General features: G+C 48.9%; 1 long non-coding RNA gene across 1 annotated transcript in view; it reads right to left on the reverse strand.

Moving 5' to 3' along the window:
* The window catches only part of LOC121022266 (uncharacterized), a 30,706-nt gene extending 19,797 nt beyond the window's left edge, over positions 1–10,909 (reverse strand). The window contains exons 1-3 of the long non-coding RNA XR_005786879.1: positions 10,372–10,909; positions 1,228–1,361; positions 577–704 (exon numbers count right to left, since the gene is read on the reverse strand). This is a non-coding gene — a long non-coding RNA (uncharacterized LOC121022266). The remainder of the gene's footprint in view (positions 1–576; positions 705–1,227; positions 1,362–10,371) is intronic.
* Between the last annotated feature and the right edge of the window lie 8,553 nt (positions 10,910–19,462).

Genomic DNA, 19,462 nt, shown 5'->3' on the forward strand with positions numbered 1-19,462 from the left:
TCCATGATGTATTATCAACCTTTCTCTACAACCGACATCCTCAATTGGAAACACAACACTCCATCATACTCTGAAAAGCCTCAAGCAATGGCTGACTTGGAGTCCCTCTTCCAGACCCGTCAACGGACTTGGGAATATTGTCACAGTTACTCCGTACTCTGTTTAATACAGAAGAAAGAAGAAAGAAGAAGAAAGAAGAAGGAGGACGAGGAGGAAGAGGAGGAAGAGGAGGAGGAGGAGGAGGAGGAGGGAAACACAACACTACCTAGAAGATCACGCACCGCCAGGGATCAATGACCCTGCTGTCTGGGCTCAAGCTGCCATGCGTGAAGAACACCCAACATGGGATTTTACCACAGAAGAGGGACAGGTTCACATCTGATGATACCAGGAAGCCCTCCTTCGGGGAGTCCTAGTTGGAGCCAAAAAGCCCATGAACATGACTCAAACATCAAACCCAGTCACACAGCACCCTGGGGAGTCTCCCAGAGACTACTATGAAAGATTATGTAAAGCATGCCATGTATACACCCCATTTGACCCCAAGGCACCAGAAAGTCAACAGCTGGTAAATACCTCCTTTGGGGCACAGGCTTCCCCAGATATCAGAAGAAAACTCCAGAAGTTGGAGGGCTTTGCCGGGATGAATATCACTCAGTTGATAGAGGTCACCAATAAGGTTTTCATGAACAGAGAAGTCACAGCTGAAAGAGAAGCAGAGAGAAGACTAAGAAGCCACCCTTCTCGCAGCAGAACGAAAAGGAACAGACGCTGCGAAGGTGGGAAGACCCCAACCACCAAAAGGGCGGAAGCCCAGAGCCCCCTTAGCAAGGGACCAATGTGTATACTGCAAAGACAAGGGACACTAGGAGAATGAATGTCCGAATCAGAAGGGACCCTCAAAACCCAGCCAATATTGGGAGGAACCTCGAGGTGAGAACCTCGTTGGTCTGGCCAGGGTAGATTCGGACTGAGGGGGCCGGGCTCTTTCTCTCTTGGCCCCCATGAGCCCACGGTCGAAATGAAGGTAGGGGGCTGAACAATAACTTTCATGGTTGACCCTGGGGCTGAACACTCCGTTGTTACTTCCCCTGTGGCACTCTTAAGCCAAAAGGCAGCAGCCATACTTGGGGCTACTGGGACACGGGTGATACAGCAGCTCTTCTGTCAAGCTCGACAATGTGGACTTGGGGGGTCACAAGGTCTGGCATGAGTTACTCTACTTACCTGACTGCTCAAGTCCTCTCCTGGGCCAGGATCTGCTCTCCACACTTGGGGCCCGGATGACTTTTGAACCCACTGGATGCACTCACCTCCAATTAAACCCAAGGCAGAAGGAAACCCTGGTCTTGGCGATTACCCTGCCAAGTGAAGAAGAATGGAGACTATTCTAAAACCCAGGCCTTATTCTGTAACCCCTCAGAATTCAGGCTCACATTCCCCTCCGTATGGGTTGAAGATAACCCACCTGGACTAGCTTGGAATCGGGCCCCCATCATTGGTGACCTGATCCCTGGAGCCCAACCTCAGAGACAAAGGCAGTACCCCCTCCCACTCAAGACTAGAATGGGTTATACAAGAGCACCTGACCAAGCTCAGAGAAGCAGGTATTTGAATTGAGTGCCAGTTGGCTTGGAATACCCTGCTCTTGCCAGTCAAGAAGCCAGGAGGAGGAGACCGACCAGTACAGGATCTGAGGGCCATTAACAAAGTGACTGTTTCCTTACACCCAGTGGTTCCGAACCCATATACTCTCCTCAGCCAAATTCCGGGGTCAGCCACATGGTTTACATGCCTCGACCTGAAGGATGCTTTCTTCTGCCTCCACCTGGCTCCTCAAAGTCAACCATTGTTTGCCTTTCAGTGGAATGAGCCCGTTACAGGGTGCCAGATGCAGCTGACCTGGATAGACACAACTTCCCCAAGGTTTCAAGAACTCGCCCACTCTTTTTGGGGAAGCACTAGCTGCAGACCTCGCCAACGTTCTGAGGGAAACCACAGGGTGTGTCCTCCTCCAATACGTAGACCACCTCCTCCTTGCCAGCAACACTCAAGACAACTGTATGAAAGGTACCAAGGCCCTCCTGCAGCTCCTATCCTACTTGGGGTACTGGGCCTCTTGGAAAAAGGCACAGATTTGTCAGCAGCAGGTCTGCTACTTAGGCTTCCTCCTCACAAAAGGAAAAAGAGAACTGGGACTGGAAAGGAAGGACGTTATCACCACACCGCCACAGCCCCAAACAAAACTAGGCTTGCATGAATTTTTAGGGGCCGCGGGGTTCTGTCGCATTTGGATCCCTGCATCCTCAGCCATAGCGAGGCCCCTCTATGACCTGTTGGGAGGGCTAGACCGGGAGCCCCTTGCATGGACTGAGGAAGCAAGGACCACTTTCACAGAAATAAAGTTGGCTCTGGGATGAGCCCCAGCCCTGAGTTTGCCTGACACAGAAAGGCCCTTTATCCTCTTCGTGCATGAAAAGGAATAAACATCCCTTGGAGTGCTCACTCAGGGCATGGGGCCTTGGCAATGGCCAGTAGCCTACCTGTCAAAAAAACTTGATCCCATGGCTGCAGGATGGCCACCGTGCCTCAGAGCGCTGGCAGCCACAGTCCTGCTCATCAAGGAGGCAGACAAACTCACACTGGGACAAACACTTAATGTTAAGGTTCCACACGCGGTCGTGTCCCTCACAAGCACTCAAGGATATCGTTTCCTCTCTAATTCTCAGCTGACACAATACCAAGGCCTTCTCTATGAAAACCCAGGGGTCACTCTTGAAACAGTAAGAACATCAACCTGGCCACCTTCCTTCCCACGGAGGAGAGAGAACCCGACCATGACTGTTCCAAAGTAGTGGATGAAGTCTACACCAGCCGCTCGGACCTCCAAGACCAGGTTATAACAAGCCCAGAGATCACCTGTTCAGCGATGGGAGCAGCTATTTACAAGAGGGCAGCCGAAGAGCAGGATATGCGGTAACCACAACCACCGACGTTCTGGAAGCCAAGGCCTTGCCGGAAGGATGGTCAGCACAACAAGCTGAACTGTACACCTTAACCTGGTTCCTCATCCTTAGCAAAGGTAAACAAGTTAACATCTACACTGATTTCCATGAAGCTGATGCCTTCGCTACTGTGCAGGTGCATGGGGCCGGCTATAAGGAAAGAGGCCTCCTTACCGCTGCAGGGAAAATGATCCAAAGCAAGGAAGAAATACTAAAGCTTCTTGAGGCCACTCGGCTGCCAGACAAGGTAGCCATCCTACACCATAAGGGACATCAGAAAGGAGACAACCCCATAACTCAAGGAAGTCACCCAGCTGACAAAACAGCCTGAGCAGCCACCTGTTGGTGACCCTGGTGAAGCTCTTGCCTACACTATGACTCTTGCACCCCAGAGGGAAGCCTCCCCTCCCCTGTATACCAAAGAAGAAATAAGTTGGGCCTCGACAGAAGGGGGCACACTAAGCAAAGACAGATGGTGGGTCATGCCAAATGGACACATCTTTGTCCCCTTTGTTTTCTGTGGGAAATCACCTAGTGAAGGAACATCACCAACTCACACACCTAGGAAAAACTGCACTAGAGGCCCTCCTCCAAAAGAACAACTCTGTCAGCCAGCTGCCAGCATTATGCCGAGCTGTCAGTGAACAAGGTGGAACGTGTGCCAAAAACAATGCTTCGTCTGTCCCCATGGCCCCTGCCTGGCACGTGATGGATAGGGGCCACCCCTTTCAAAGACTTAGAGGTGGACTTTACTGACATACAACCAAATAAAGGTTTCAGGTACCTTCTTGTAATAATCTGCACATATTTGGGATGGGTCGAAGCATTCCAGACCAGAATGGAAGGAAGTCACAAGGTGGCCAAAGCTCTTCTACAGGAGATTGTGCCTTGGTTTGGTCTACCCTTAACCATACACAGTGATAATGGGCCTGCATTTGTGGCAGACATTATACAAACCCTAACAAAATCCCTCAATGTTACCTGGAAACTGTGCACTGCTTACCAACCCCAGAGCTCAGGGAAAGTAGAGCGGATGAATAGCACCCTCAAGGAAACCCTGGCTAAGTTCCACCAAGAGATTAGTCTCCCATGGCCAGATTTACTACCGCTGGCCCTCCTGTGTGCCAGGTTTTCCCGCCAGCGTTCTAGTCTGGTTCCATACAGATTCACTAGGGCATGAGAGACTCAAGGACTTGAGACTTGGCCACTGTGGTGTCCCCCCCACCCCTCCTGCATGTGACTTTAGCCCCTGCTCCTTTTCATCCCTTCTCCTCTTTCCTGATAAAGTTTAGTCCATCCTGCACAGAAGAGCTGCTATCAAGTATGATGCCCTGCTCTCATTTCTGAAAATGGCCGCACTGGTGCTGACCCCTTCCTGCAACATCTACAGGAACTCTGACAAATCCCTTTCCCCTAAAGCCCTTAAAACATTCTGCCCACCTCACCCTTGTTAAAAGGCTCTTCTGGAGCTTTCCTGTGTTCAGCACTCTACAATAAAGTCTAGGTTAATTGTGCTGGGACTGATTTTGTTTCTCCTGGGGCTGCTAGTGTGTGCATGTCAAGAAGCCTTTGACTGCTGAGGCATCCATGTCAAAGGCAGCCAGCTCCTAGCAAACCAACCCCACAAGGTCACCCACACCCATAAAGCTCCCCTTTTAGCAAGTCCTGGGTAATCTAGATCACTGACTGCTTGAGTGACTCTGCTTCTCCCTTCCCTTATCCTACTTCTTGTTCTCATGTTTTAAGCCATCTGATAATCAGTGAACCCATGAAACCCTAATTATCTCATCCCAACAAATGCAGAGCCCCAGGCCCATGCATCCTCCCTCCCTCTCCACCTGAGACTATACTGTGTGGCTGTGTGGCCCTCGCACATGCCATGGACCTGCCAGGACCTGTGAGTAATAAATCTTGTTCTCCAAAGTTCCCTGATGATTTTGCTGAGGCTCTTCCTACAATATAACAAGAACCACAAGGGCTGATCCAGCTTCAACAATGGCTCCAGGAGGGGAACCCGCTGGGGAATCATCACAAGTAGTATAGGCCCAGCGGGCATTCCTGGCCTGTAGCATCACTGTGGAAAGGCTGAGATGCCTTCTTCCAGCTTAGGGTTGTCAGATTTCGCAGGTAAAATGGGACATACTTATGCTGAAAAGTGAGTCACTGTTTCTCTCAAATTCTGTGTTTTATCTGGCAGCCCTTCCCAGGTTTCCATGCATGCCTCATTTGGTCCTACTCCACGGGTGTCCTGTCTCTTTTCCTGGTGTGTCTTCTTCCTCTGATCTCTAACGCTGACACTCCAGACTCTCCTCACTTGTTTTCTGTCTACAGCCTGTGTGTGGACCTCCCCCAGTCCCATAGCCTGAAGTAACAATGATATGCTGCTACTACCTCCCAATCACATCTCCAGCTCGGCCCTCAGCCCAGGATCCAGACACGGAGAGCCAACTTCCCACTCAGTGGTCTGAAAGGCATCTCAGGCACCTCGGTCTAACACAGAGCTCCCAGTATCCTCATTCCACCTCTCAATCTCATCCTTCCCATGAAAGGCATCACAGCCACCCAGCCAGTCAACACAAGAGGTGCGGATATAAACAGAAAGGGCTTGGGGTACAGAAGGTATGGATGTAATCCTCTGGACTTTATATGTATGTCTATATTGTTCAGATTTCTTTCCAATGGATGTGCACTATTTAAAAAAAAGAAAAAAACACCTTTATTTTTTAGAGCAGTCTTAGGTTCACAGAGAAATTGAGAGGAATGTACACAGAGTTCCCATATACCCCTGCCCCCAACATCCCACACGAGACAGGAGCATGTTACAACTGATGAACCCACACTGGCACATCATGATCACCCCAAGTCCAGTTTACAGTAGGGGTCACTCCTGTGTTGTATAGTCGATGGGTTTGGGCAAATGTAGAATGACATGCATCCATCATTATATCACACACAGTAGTTACACTCCCCTAAAAATCCTCTGTGCTCCACCTATTCATCCCTCTCCTCTTTTGGTGCATGAATGATTTATCATCCATTCAACAAATGTTTTCTTCCTTTCTTTTATGCAAGGAGTTTTCTAGGCACCAAGAATGCAGTGGAAAGCAAGGCAGATAAAGTCCTGCTCTCAGGAAATTTTGTATTCTAGAGGCAGAGACAGAAATAAACAAGAGAACAAGTAAGTGAACAAGATAAATTAAATACTGTGATGGGGCGCCTGGGTGGCGCAGTCGGTTAAGCGTCCGACTTCAGCCAGGTCACGATCTCGCGGTCCGGGAGTTCGAGCCCCGCGTCGGGCTCTGGGCTGATGGCTCAGAGCCTGGAGCCTGTTTCCGATTCTGTGTCTCCCTCTCTCTCTGCCCCTCCCCCGTTCATGCTCTGTCTCTCTCTGTCCCAAAAATACATAAACTTTGAAAAAAAATTAAAAAAAAATACTGTGAATTGACAGGGACTATCCTGGGAAAGTGTAGGGTAGGGTGTGGATGGAGGATCAAAGACTCAAGAAGACAGGGTGACATTTTAATGAACCCTAAGTATAAAAAAATTTCCCCTGTGCAGGGGTGCCTGGCTGGCTCAGTCATAAAAGCATCCAGCTCTTGATCTCGGGGTTGCAAGTTTGAGCCCCACACTGGGTGTGGTGATTACTAAAAAATACATACATAAAACTTAAAAAAAAAAAAAGCCAACTGTGCAAAGATCTAGGAGAGGAACCCTGCAAGCAGACAACAGTGAGTACAGAGGCACTGAGGTAGGGCAAATTTGGTGCTTCCAAGGAAGGAAAGGTAAAGAGGCCAACAAGTCTGGGGTATGTAGATACAAGAGGATGGCAGGAAAGGAGGACAAGGCAGCCGGTCATGTAGGGTCTTACAGGCAGAGCAAGGAGTACATGCTTCTTCCTCAGAGTGACTGTTTATGTTTTCAAAAGACAACTCTGTTGCTTCCCCCACTAAGAAGGGATCAGGGCCCCTGAGTGACCCCAGATCACCCCCGTGAAGCCAAAGATACACCCCAGCAATCCACAGAACATTGAGAAATGATAAATCACTCTCTGTTTAAGTCCCTAGGTTTGGCAGTACTTTGTTATGCATCAAAAGATAACTGACAATGTTCCAGCTCTGTGATTTCATTTACAGTTTAGCTGCCCTCCTCTGGGGGTGAGAGATGGTGCTGAGCTGAGGACTGCCAATGTGGGAGAAAAATCTTAGCTGCCTGTGACACTATGTACTTCAAAGATAGTTGGGTACAGAGCATCAAACCGCTGGAAGTCCATGTGAACTCTACCTTAAAACAAGATGTATTTTCCGGCTCTGACACTTCTAAAAGTAGTCCAAAGCAACAACATGTCACCCTAGCCTGGGGGCCATGTATCTCTGCACTCAGATTTTCATGTCTAATACTCAAAACAGGACTCTTGGAGGACAATGAATCCCATAACTTGGGGTAGGAGAAAAGATGAGACGGCTCTGGAACCCTCTGGGGTTGCTAGAAAATAAGATGCTTTCAAAGGTGTCAGAGGAGGGACTAAAATGACAGAGGAACAAAATTGTAAACAGACTACCACTGTCAATCGGTGACAACTTCAGCATCTAATAATAATATAGTATAGTTACCACTTCACAAGTTGAGTCTGCAAAGGACCATGAGTTCATTGTGATATTAAAACAGAAAAGTTAAATTAATACAAAATGTATAAAGCCAATAATGAACAAAATAAATCAGCAGACAAAATCATTCACTAATTAAAGTCAGCAAAGGATGAGATACAGCCTACCAGAGAATCCTTCCTTTGTTGACTTTAGTCAGCTGCTTTTGACAACTTAATCACAACTGCTTCACTTCAGGAAGACTCACGCATGTAAGCAGGAAGGAGTGGAAAAGTCAAGACAGCGCTGGGAAAAGCAGGAACCAGAGGAAGGGCAGGAGAAATCACCCATCACCACAGTCACAGGATAACCAGGGAGCGGGAAGGCTCACCGGCTGAAGGGCACAGATCAGACAAGATAACCAATTAAAAAGAGGCCCAATGGGGAGGCTGGGTGGCTCAGTATGCTAAGTGTCTGACTTCAGCTCAAGTCATGGTCTCACAGCTATGAGTTCAAGCCCCAGGTCGGGCTGTGTGCTGAAGGCTCGGAGCCTGGAGCCTGCTTCACATTCTGTGTCTCCCTCCCTCTTTGCCCCTCCCCTGCTCGTGCTCCATCTGTCTCTCTCTCTCAAAAATAAACATTAAAAAAAGAGGCCCAAAAGCATTCACAAACACTAGACAATTAGAGAAGCATGAACCACAAAGCTTCGTTCTCTCCTCCCAAAATGAGTAAAACCCTCTGGATGACTCACTCATGGCGGTGGGATTCAGACAGAATACAAATGAGTTTCCAAATATGCCAAGAAACCAGGTAGGCACCAGGAGGCAAGTGCCAGCAGCCGAGCTAAACTGAAGGGTTCCCTGACTGCTAAGAAAGAGGCCTCCTCTCAAGGTGTAGGGCAGAGCTATGAGGACCACACAGAACAGTTCCAGAAGAAATTTGTGTGAGGGAAGCACACTGAAGAATGCCCTCTAAACTCATCAAATGTGCACCAGAGGCCCAGTGTGGTCAGCACCCAGCACGCATTCCCACCTACCCTGTGCCCCTTACAGTGTGGGGCCTCCGTGATCCCCCAGCAGGGACCTCACAACCCTGTGGATGGTAGTCAAGGGCACTCAGCTTCCTTGGGAACATGGGGGTGTGTCAGAAGGAGAATGTGTTCAGATGTCATTTGCATCGACAGAAATGAGTACAGATGAACACACCAGGTCCTGAAGGACAGGCCTGCTGGTGAAGGCGGCCTCTGTCGGGAGAGTGGGCTGTGGACGCAGGAAAACCCTGTCCTGTAGCCCCCAGGGGGAGACCTGGGGGGGGGTGGCACTGACTCCAGGGCAGAGGTTCCCACCCAGCCTTTCCCCCAGAGGACACAATATGGAGGCGGTGCCCCAGGACAGGCCCCCACAACAAAGAAGTACTAAGGTGTCAGACTCTGCCAAGGTGTCAGAGTGTGGAGTGAGAGCCCTGCACAGCCTGTGTGCTTGGAGCCCCTTCCTCGGGCGCAGGCCTTGAGAAGGGCTGGGCAGGGGGACCTGGGCCCACCTGGCTGCCAGTCACAGGAATCTGTAAGGTCATTGCTCTTGCAGATGCCTCCTGGGGAGTCTGTACCCATCAGACTGAGGAGGACACTGATGCGGAGCCTCCCCATGAGTCAGGGAGAAGCTGGCCTTGAATCTAGGGCCTTTGGGCACCCTGGGGCCAACACATCAGGTCTGAGACCTGGTCACCAGTACCTCATACAAACTAGTGCTCACCCCAAGGCAAGAGACAAGGCCAGTCCTAACTCTTCACTGCACAGCCAAAATGCTGGAACCGATCAGCTCCACTCAGCTGCCCACTACCTGCTGTGAGGCCAAACTACCTCTGGACTTTACAGGAGACCTGGTTCAGTGGGAGCACCCTGGAGCCTACCTTGAGGGTCTGAATCCCAGCTCTTCCTCTATCTAGATACTGGTCCTTGGAAAAGTGAAATTTCTGTGCCTTGTCTGTTAAATGGGGACAAGAGCACCAACTTCACAAGGCTGTGAAGATTAAATGTAATAATGCACTTGCATCACAGGACACATGGCTGGTTCTCCCACTTCAAATCCCTCAAAGCTCTAATGTTTCAGACCAGTGCCTCTTAAATTATAGCTGCATCAGAATCAGCTGGAATACCCACCTGGGTAGTTTCTGATACGTAGGTGGGGGGACATCAGGCCTAGTAAGCCAAGATACTGGCTATGCAGGAGAGAGAGCCTCAGAAATACCTGAAGACTTGCCCAACCCTCAGTCTGGATTCCCCTCCCCTCTGCCCCCCCCCCTCCCCCGGACACCAAACCCGCCTTGGGCCCTGGGTTTGTCTCCCTCCATCCCAGGTCCTGGATGACGGACCCTGGGCCCTTACCTGGATACCTCCCCAGGCGCCCCCTCTGCCCGAGGCCCCTCTGGGACCACTTTCTCTTTCCCCTTCCCGTTTTCCCTTACTTTCGCCTATTTGCAGGCCCCTGGCGTCCCACCGGACTCCCCCAGCTCTGGGTTCACGTCCTCTTCTGCGTTGCCCAGGCCCCGGACTTTCCAGGTGTGCCCCACCGCGTCCCGAGGTCCCCCTCCAAAGGCCCTGGGTTTACTCCCTCTACTGCTCATCCCCCATTCTGCGCCCCAACCCCAGCGCTTCCCCAGGGCCGGGCCTCCTCAGTGTGACATCTCCACACACCCAGACAGCCCCCTTTGGACTCCATCGCCGCTTTACCCCAGACTTCCCGCACCCCTGCCCAGGCCCGCTTGGGGCGCAGCGCCATGTTTACCCGATCCCCTCCCGGGCAGCAGCGTGCAGGAGGGGAGCAGAAGGCGCGCGGGCCAAGAGGAGGGCTCGATGAGGAAACAGGGAACGCCAGATCTTCAGGCCAACTTGCCTGGCGGTTTCAGGACCCGGCGAAAGCGTGACGGGGCGGGGACTGGGCGGGGCTACCTGGAGGCGGGGCCCTGTCGCCCAGGGCCCCAGGGGAGGTGGGGAGGGGGTGTCCCCAGCTCCAAGGTCTCGCTGCTCAACCCAGAGCGCGCCAGAAGTCAGGGCCACGCAGACTCTGCCCCCGGGACCCTGGAGCTTGGCCTTTGTGGTGGGGACACGTGGAGCCAGAAGTCTTTCTGGGCTGTAAACCCGATTGTTTCCTGAGCGTGCCAAGCTCCTCTCCTCCTTTGCTGCAGTTAATGCTCGAAACAGCCCTTAGGGGGAAGTCGTGTGCTGAGGCCTGGTTTACAAAGAAGGAAACCGAGTCTAGGGCTGTAAAACCACCCAGGAGGAAAGGGGGCTTGAGGATCCCGTCTGTAAAGGGTGTGTGAAGACTGGCCTTTCTTTTTTTTTTTTTTTTTTTTTTTTTAATTTTTATTTTTTCAACGTTTATTTATTTTTGGGACAGAGAGAGACAGAGCATGAACAGGGGAGGGGCAGAGAGAGAGGGAGACACAGAATCGGAAACAGGCTCCAGGCTCTGAGCCATCAGCCCAGAGCCCGACGCGGGGCTCGAACTCACGGACCGCGAGATCGTGACCTGGCTGAAGTCGGACGCTTAACCGACTGCGCCACCCAGGCGCCCCAAGACTGGCCATTCTTAAGGAACAGCTGCTTCGCCTGCAGCCAGAGCTCCATCAGCTCTCCAGGACAGCGTTTTGTTCTTGTGTTTTAACTTCTTTATTATGAGAAATGTTCACTCACGCCAAAAGTAGAATAATAAAATGGTCCCACAAACCAATAGGCCAGCTTCCATTATGGTCTGCATCTTGCCCCTTTTTTCCCCCATCTATATCCCTCCCCCTACACACACACTTTTTTTTTTCCTGGAGTAGTTTTAAAGCATTCTGGCAGACATATTTCACCTTTAAATTCTTGAGCATGTTTCTCCAATCATTAAGGTTTTTTTTTTTTTTTCAAACATCCTCAATAATACCAGTATCACACCCAACAAAGTTAGCAATACCCAGTCCAGTTCTATTTTTCCTAATTGACTCAAAACAGTCTTAACTGTTGGCCTCTTCTGACCAACATCTAAAGAGGGATGAAAGATTTTGGGGGGACACAGCCTCAGGCAAAGTTCATCCTCATGGTTTTTGCAAGAAACCTGTTCATGACCACAGAGCCGGAACATCAGTGGAACCAGACGAAAGTCCAAAAGGAATGGAAACACAAGGGCATGTGAATGCTAGATATTTAACAAGATTTAGTCCTATGTTATATTATTTCAGCAAAAGACAAATCTGCATGTTAAACACAAAGATATATATATATATATATTCTACAGGTTTATAGACACCCTGATTTTCAGCAGGTGTCCTGTCCTATATCTGGGTTGGGTACTGCCTGCACACCTCCTTACCCACCTAGGCTTCCGGGGGCCAGCCATCCTCTGGCACCTCCTGCCCTCCCCAAGGAAAGAGGATTCATGTCTACTGGTAGCCAGTAATCCTGCCCTAAACTTTCCAGACAATGCTCCAGCTCCCAGTCCTGGGAATTCTGAATGGCTCCAAGCCCACTGCTAGGATATATACTCAGATCAGTGCCCCAGAGAATGAACCAGTTGTGGGGCATGACCTGTGTCTTTATACAAGAATCCAAGAATTCTACATTTGAACCTGACCTCCCAAGTTGCTATGGAAGTACATTTGTCAAGGCCAGAAAACAGAATAGACTCTATTTTACAGCTATGTTTTCCTTGCATATGTAGTTAAACATATGGTTTGTGGGGCCCCCATTTGTGTTTTTTTTAACTTTTTTTTTTTTACTTTTATTTTTGAGAGACAGAGCATGAGCAGGAGAGGGGCAGAGAGAGAGGGAGACACAGAATGTAAAGCAGGCTCCAGGCTCTGAGCTGTCAGCACGGAGCCCGATGTGGGGCTTGAACCCAGGAACCTGAGCCGAAGCCAGATGCTTAACTGATCCACCCAGGTGCCCCTGTGGGCCCCTGTTTGTAATCTTGCCCTGTAAATTTTAAGGTGGGCTTATCTTGTGTCAATATACTTATGAGTATAAGAAACATTTTATTTTCTACTTACCTCTAATGCAAGAAAAATAAACCATCAAAAGCATGAGGATAAATGGCAACTAACAGTTGACTTCAGTAGTAAAGAAACCACAGGGAGAATGTAGCACTCTTGCAAAGGGGGCAGCCCCAGCCAAGTTCCAAAGGACAATTGCAATACCCGGACACAGGACCCATTCTTCAGGGCCTTGGTAAGTGGCCGGCAGTGTGCACCAAATCCTGCAAACTAGCTCATGCCCCATTCTTTCCCCCTCACTAACAGGCATCTAGAAGTGCCCAGAATGCTGCCTTAGGAGTCCACAGGCCTGGCTGAACTTTTGGCAGTGAGTAGCTTTACAAAGAGATACTACACCAAAACTGTAGTCCTGGGATGGAAATTTAAGATATATAGACACAAAAGACATTTGTAAATGATAAAATGTTGGCAGATATTATGGACCGAGTTGTGTTGTTCCCTACCCTGAATTTGTATATTAAAGTCCTAACTCGCAATGTGACCGTACTTGAGGATAATACCTATAAGGATGTTATAAAGGTTAAATGAGGGGCACCTGGGTGGCTCAGTCGTTTGAGCTTCCAACTTTGGCTCAGGTCATGATCTCACAATCGTGAGTTCGAGCCTCTCATCAGGCTCTGTGCTGACAAGGCAGAGACTGCTTGGGATTCTCTGTCTCCCCCTCTCTCTGCCCCTCCCCTGCTCATTCCCCCTCCCCTCTCTCAAAAGTAAATAAACATTTTTTGAAAAGTTTAAGGGGCTCTTGGGTGGCTAAGTCGGTTAAGCGGCTGACTTCAGCTCAGGTCATGATCTCATGATTCCTGACTTCGAGCCCCACATCAGGCTCTGTGCTGACAGCTTGGAGCCTGGAGCCTGCTTTGGATTCTGTGTCTAACTCTGTCTCTGCCCCTGCCTTGCTCTCTCTCTCTCTCTCAAAAATAAATAAACATTTTTTAAGTTTAAAAAAAATTTCACAAGCTGAGCTTAGGAAAGATGTGAACCTCAGTTTTCTCATCTGTAAAGTGGAGTTAATGTTAGTACCTACCTCAAAAGGTTGAGGATGACAGGAAGCAATCCATGTAAAGTCCTCACATCTAGTGCCTCACATGTAGCAAGGGTTCAATTCATGTTTCCTGCTACTATGTTTACTGTTACTATTAATGTTCTAACAGGACAAATCACAAGCAGGGGTGGTTCTAGGCACATGGATGGACCGTTGTAGCAGGCTTGGGGCACAAGGAGGGCCTTACCCTGCCCACAGCTTTCTCATGCCTGTTCCAGTTTCCTGCTGTTGCTCTGCCACAGCAGAGCATCCTTCGTTCCCAACCAGTCCTTGTCTTCCCCAAATAGCCTTCAGCCTGGAGGCAGCAGCCCCAGTTCAAATCCTTCCTAGCCCCCTGCTCCACCGCTGCACTGTCCCCCACAGTCTCAGAGGCCCAGATGATGGGCTGGCCAAGCCCTGACTGCCCCACTGCCCAGACTGGAGGGCCATCGCCCGGCCTCACAGACTGACCCCACAAAGACATACTATAGGTACTACAAATCACTTTGGAGTTTAGGAACCTCACCTTCTTTCCACAATCCCACCAACACCTGTGCTGCCACTCAGCCATCCTTTCAGAGACCACACCTTGCAGCAAGGTCAGCCTCCTACCTGGTCCTGCCCTGCAGTGGTTGCCCTCTGCAATGACTCCCTTAGCCTCTGCTCAGGCTTGTCCTCCCCTGGGAAGTGTCAAGCACATGCCCCTCAGCCTCTTTCCTTGGAATCCCCCAACACCTCTTAACTATGTCATTGTGCTATATTAGGTGGGATATTTTTGCCTCTCAGACTGTGGATTCCCCAAGGGAAGAGACTCTGTCTGTTCATCTCTGAACATCTCTACTAGTACATAGCAGACACTTGCTTTAGGTTGCCCCCACTCCCAGCCCCCAGAAGTGACCTTGAGATGAGGATTCAAGTGCAAGGAGTTTATCTGGGAGATGATCCCAGAAAACGTTGGTGGGAGAGGGAGGAGGTGAAGCAGGGAAAGGAGGGCAGCCAATGAAGTTTCGTTACCAAGCAAGTTACCTCCGTGGGCATCTGGAGCTCAGTCCTGCCTGGAATTCTGGGAGCCTCGGAGATATTGCCCCTGAAGGGTGTACAAATCCTAACTCCCACCTATCCTTACATGAGGACTACTTCCAGGGGACAATAGTGCCCTGGTCCTTCAGGCCTGATGGACTGTCAGGCAAGGTGGGCCAAGTGGCTCCCACGGCAGAGAAGGCTTTCCTGGGAATTGCTGCGGGCCCACATTAAGAAGTCAGGCATGGGGCGCCTGGGTGGCGCAGTCGGTTAAGCGTCCGACTTCAGCCAGGTCACGATCTCGTGGTCCGTGAGTTCGAGCCCCGCATCAGGCTCTGGGCTGATGGCTCAGAGCCTGGAGCCTGTTTCCGATTCTGTGTCTCCCTCTCTCTCTGCCCCTCCCCCGTTCATGCTCTGTCTCTCTTTGTCCCAAAAATAAATAAAAAACGTTGAAAAAAAATTAAAAAAAAAAAAAAAAAAAAAAGAAGTCAGGCAGGTGTGCCCGGGGCTGGAGGTGGAACCTGAGTGGGGCAGTGGCGGGGACATCTGCAGCACTGGAAAGACATTTGCTGATTGCAGAATAAAACGTTGCAATGATAGAGGGCAAAGGGTGCCTGCCAGCCACTTACTCCAGGTGCAGATTGCCATCTGCAAATCAGTGCTGACCTCTGGATCAAGCCTGTGAGGGGAATATCTCCTACCTTTTATATGGATGAGGGAACTGAGGTCCTAAAGAGTTCCTCCACTTGCTGGAGGTCACAGCCCTGAGAGGCATAGCCAGAATTCAAACTCCATTCCAATCAAATCTAAAGATGACATTTTCCATTCCATCAACCAAGTTGCCTCTATCACACAAGGGAACAAGAGAATGAAGGCATGAACGGATGAGTGCTTTATAAATAGGGGGAGGCTCCGATTCATCTAGTGTTCTGGCTCAAAGATGACTACTGACTGAATTAGCTGCTCTTTGGTATTAAGTTTATAATCAAATTTACACAGGAAACTATAAAATTCCAAGTAAGAAATCTGTTGTCTGGTGAGGAAGATATCTTAAAATCAGGGCCTGCCCCTCACCACCCCTGCTTGGCATGCTGAATAATCCAGGGCTGGTTTAGTTGCCCTCCACCCCAGCCTGCCCACCCACACCCAAAGGCCATTCCTGGGCTTCATGCACACATGGAGAAGTGAGCTATTGTTATTGTTGGTCCTGCCAAATCCATGACCCCATGACTCAGTGACAGCAGGGTGAAGCACACGGGCCTCAAGGTGGGACAGGACTGCAGCAGTTCTCTCTGCCCTAGGCCCGGACCATCACCCTTGTGTCGAGAGCTGCCAGGAAGGAAGACAGCGCCACTACTCAAAACCCTCTTGTAATTTGCATAAACATGAACAAAAATATTTATGCTCGGTCAGTTAAGCGTTCAACTCTTGATTTTGGCTCAGGTCATCATTTCATGGTTTGTGAGTTCGAGCCCCACGTTGGGCTCTACACTGACAGCACAGAACCTGCTTGGGAGTCGCTCTCTCTTCCTCTCCCTCTGCCCCTCCCCTGTTCGTGCTCTCACTCCCCCTCTCTCAAAGTAAATTTAAAAACTTAAAAACACTGTTCATGCTATAATGGAAATAGCACCTTGCACTTTACTAGGACTTTCCAACACATGCTTACATCCATGACATCATTGAATCATTGTGAACAGACCTGGGGGCAGGCAGAACAGACATTACCATTCCCATTTTCCAATGAGGAAACTGAGACTTGCCCCTAGAGAGTGTCTGGCAGTGCTGGACTTACAATGTGAGGGATGATCATGCCTCTGTTAGAAAACCTCCCTTCAGCAGACCCAGGAGTCTTCTCCACCCCCAAAATGGCTTAACAGCCAGAGACGTTCTTGTCTTTGTTGAGATTCATGCAAGCAGACTTACAGTGCCCCGGTAGGGGCATGGACTCAGGTGTGCCTCAGTGAAGCTGCTGGTTTTCCCTCCGGGTAGGAATGTCACAGCAACTGGGCTCACATCCAGGCCCCTGACAGCCTGGGGACGCAGGAGGGAATAGCCCCACAAAGGAGGATAGAACACGAAGCTGCTGACACCTCAAGGGTTATAGGAACCTCAAAAACAACCCCTGGGCTACTGGGAAGAAGCCTCAGGGCCCCAGAAGGAGGGCTAATTTCACTGCATCTGCCAGTAAAAATAGTCCCACAAGTTTTGCTGACTTCACTTTGAAGAGCAGGTGGCAAAGGGGAAAAGACTAGAAGTCAGCCACTCACCAGACACAAGAGCCTAAGGAAAGCCTGCCTCCTCACCTGTAAGATGCAGACCAATGCTGGGCCACGTGTCTCTTAATCTCTACCAGTCTGGCTCAAGCTTGTTCATAGGGTGGGAGGTAGCTCCAAGCAGAGAGGGACTGAAAGCTGCATATCCTTAAAATAAAAAAAAAAAATTTAACATTTATTTATTATTGAGAGACAGAGCATAAGCATGGGAGGGGCAGAGCAAGAGGGAGACACAGAATCTGAAGCAGGCTCTGGGCTCTGAGCTGTTAACACAGAACCTGACTCGGGGCTTGAACTCACAATCTGTGTGATCATGACCTGAGCTGAAGTTGGGTGCCCAACTGACTGAGCCAGCCGGGTGCCCCTAAACTCCATTTCCTGATGGAACAGCACCACATATTGAATGGTGTCCTACCTCATTCCCATTTCCTGTGGATTTCTGCTCAGATCCCACCTTACCAGAAGGATCTTTCCTGAGCACCCTGTACAAATAGTGCCTCACCCATCCCACCCTCGCCCACAGACAGCATTTGCAATTCTCTCACTAGTGTATTTTTTCTCCATATTTTTTTTCTCCATGGTATACACTAGACTCATTTGCTTGTTGGTTTCCTCGGTTTTTGCCCACTAGAATGTACGCTTCATGAGGGCAGAAACTTCCTCTGGAAAGTGGCACATAATAGGTGCTCAATATATATTTGTGGAGTAAAGAGATACATAAGTTCTGAACCAGCTATTGACTCAATGCCATGATAATAATAATAGTAATAGAATCAGCTGGCACTGAGCACTGACATCACACACAAGCAGGTGCTGAATAACACTTCATATTCATTGTCTTAGCCTCACAATTACCCTGGGAAGTAAGGACGGTGAAGATTGCACTCTACAGATGTGAAAAACTAAGGATTGGAGAGGTTATATGCTTCTCCAAAGTCAGAGTTATTAAGTGGCAGACTGTAGATTTGAACACAGGTACATGAAAATGCCCTTTCATTGTCAGTGGAGGGGATTCTATTTTCCTTTCAGCCATCCTTGTATTCCTAGGATGCTAGAGTTTGGTTATAATGAAATTATTCTCTCTATAGAGATGAATTCAATTTATGAGCATGTTATTGCAAACATTAACTATGTCGCCATTTTTATGATTGTTCTATTCATTTGGTTTTATGCTGTCGTTGTCATATTTGGACACTAGAGACATGATAGTTCTACAGAAAGAATGATACAACTTTCATCTTTTCCTATGCACTGGAACATAGATATGAAAATTATCTATTTCTTAATAAAGAAACAACTTTCCTTGTCTGAGCTGAGAGCCTTGTTGGAGGTAATGATTCATCCTGCCCACTGATCCTCAGTTTTCCCACTTCTGGACACATGGAGACTGAACTTCCTGTTCCCTGGGTTGGATGGGTCACTGTGGCTAGCCTGAGCCAGTTGGTTAGGAGCAGAAGTGATGTGTCACTTTCAGTGGAGAGCATCTAAGTGCTGACACAGACTCACCGGGGTGTTTCCCCCTTGGTCATGGCACATGTCAATGTCTTAGACCAAGGAGCCCTGGAACAGAGTCCCTGACCATCCATGATGGACACAGAGCATAAGTAAGAAACAAGTTCATTGAGTTGTGAAGCTAGCCAATCATCAATGATACAGAAGTAACTCCTTGTTGGATCTTCCATGTTTTTCCAAAAGTGAACAAATCTGGTCAGGTTCTTTACTACCTCTTAAAAGAATTGTAGTCATGTATCTTTTTTTCCACAAGATAACCCAATGCAGTGAGAATTTAGAATGATCAGCATACAGATTTATTCATTTGGTCAATCAACATTTATTGAGCACCTATTATACATGAAGCCTGTCCTAAGCACTGGGAATAGTGAAGTAAACAAGCTGTGTGTTCTGCCTTCATTGTTTTCAGTTAGAACTCAACACTTGTTCAATGAACAAATACAAGTTTAATATAACCTAGACCTTGCAATTGATTTAATCCACTCCATGAATCATATGGAAGGTAACATTTATCTTGTCCTCACTGAGTGTTAGGCTATTTTCAAAACACTGTGAGGTTTTACAGATGAGGGTATTGAAGCCCAGAGCAAGTTCAGTAACTCATGTAAGGCCAGGATGAGACACGTTTACCAAGTCATTCATTCCTAGGTACTTATCAAATGTTTACTATGTACCAAGACTGTGTTTCCAAGTGAATTGGTCTCACATGGGTATTCTGGGCAAGACTGTTTACTAGACAGAAGGAAAGCTTTCAATGTGATACTCTTTGTAGAGAGATGCGTGTCCTCATGCCCTTAATATATTTATTGTTAAACTCCTTTACCCATTTGAAACGCAGTTTATAAGGACACTTCACTCCTTGGTCCAGCTCAGTGGACCCCACAACACTAGGGTTGTGGTTATAGTACCTGCCAGGGACTCACTGCCCAATGCACCTTACACATTCCCTTGGGAGAAGTGGCACTTTTGGAGGATTACCAATGGATATGCAACACAACCTTGTGCCTAAGTTTGCACTCA

This window comes from Herpailurus yagouaroundi, unplaced genomic scaffold, assembly GCF_014898765.1.
Source record: "Herpailurus yagouaroundi ecotype Mexico unplaced genomic scaffold, PumYag 387, whole genome shotgun sequence".
NCBI lineage: Eukaryota > Metazoa > Chordata > Mammalia > Carnivora > Felidae > Herpailurus > Herpailurus yagouaroundi.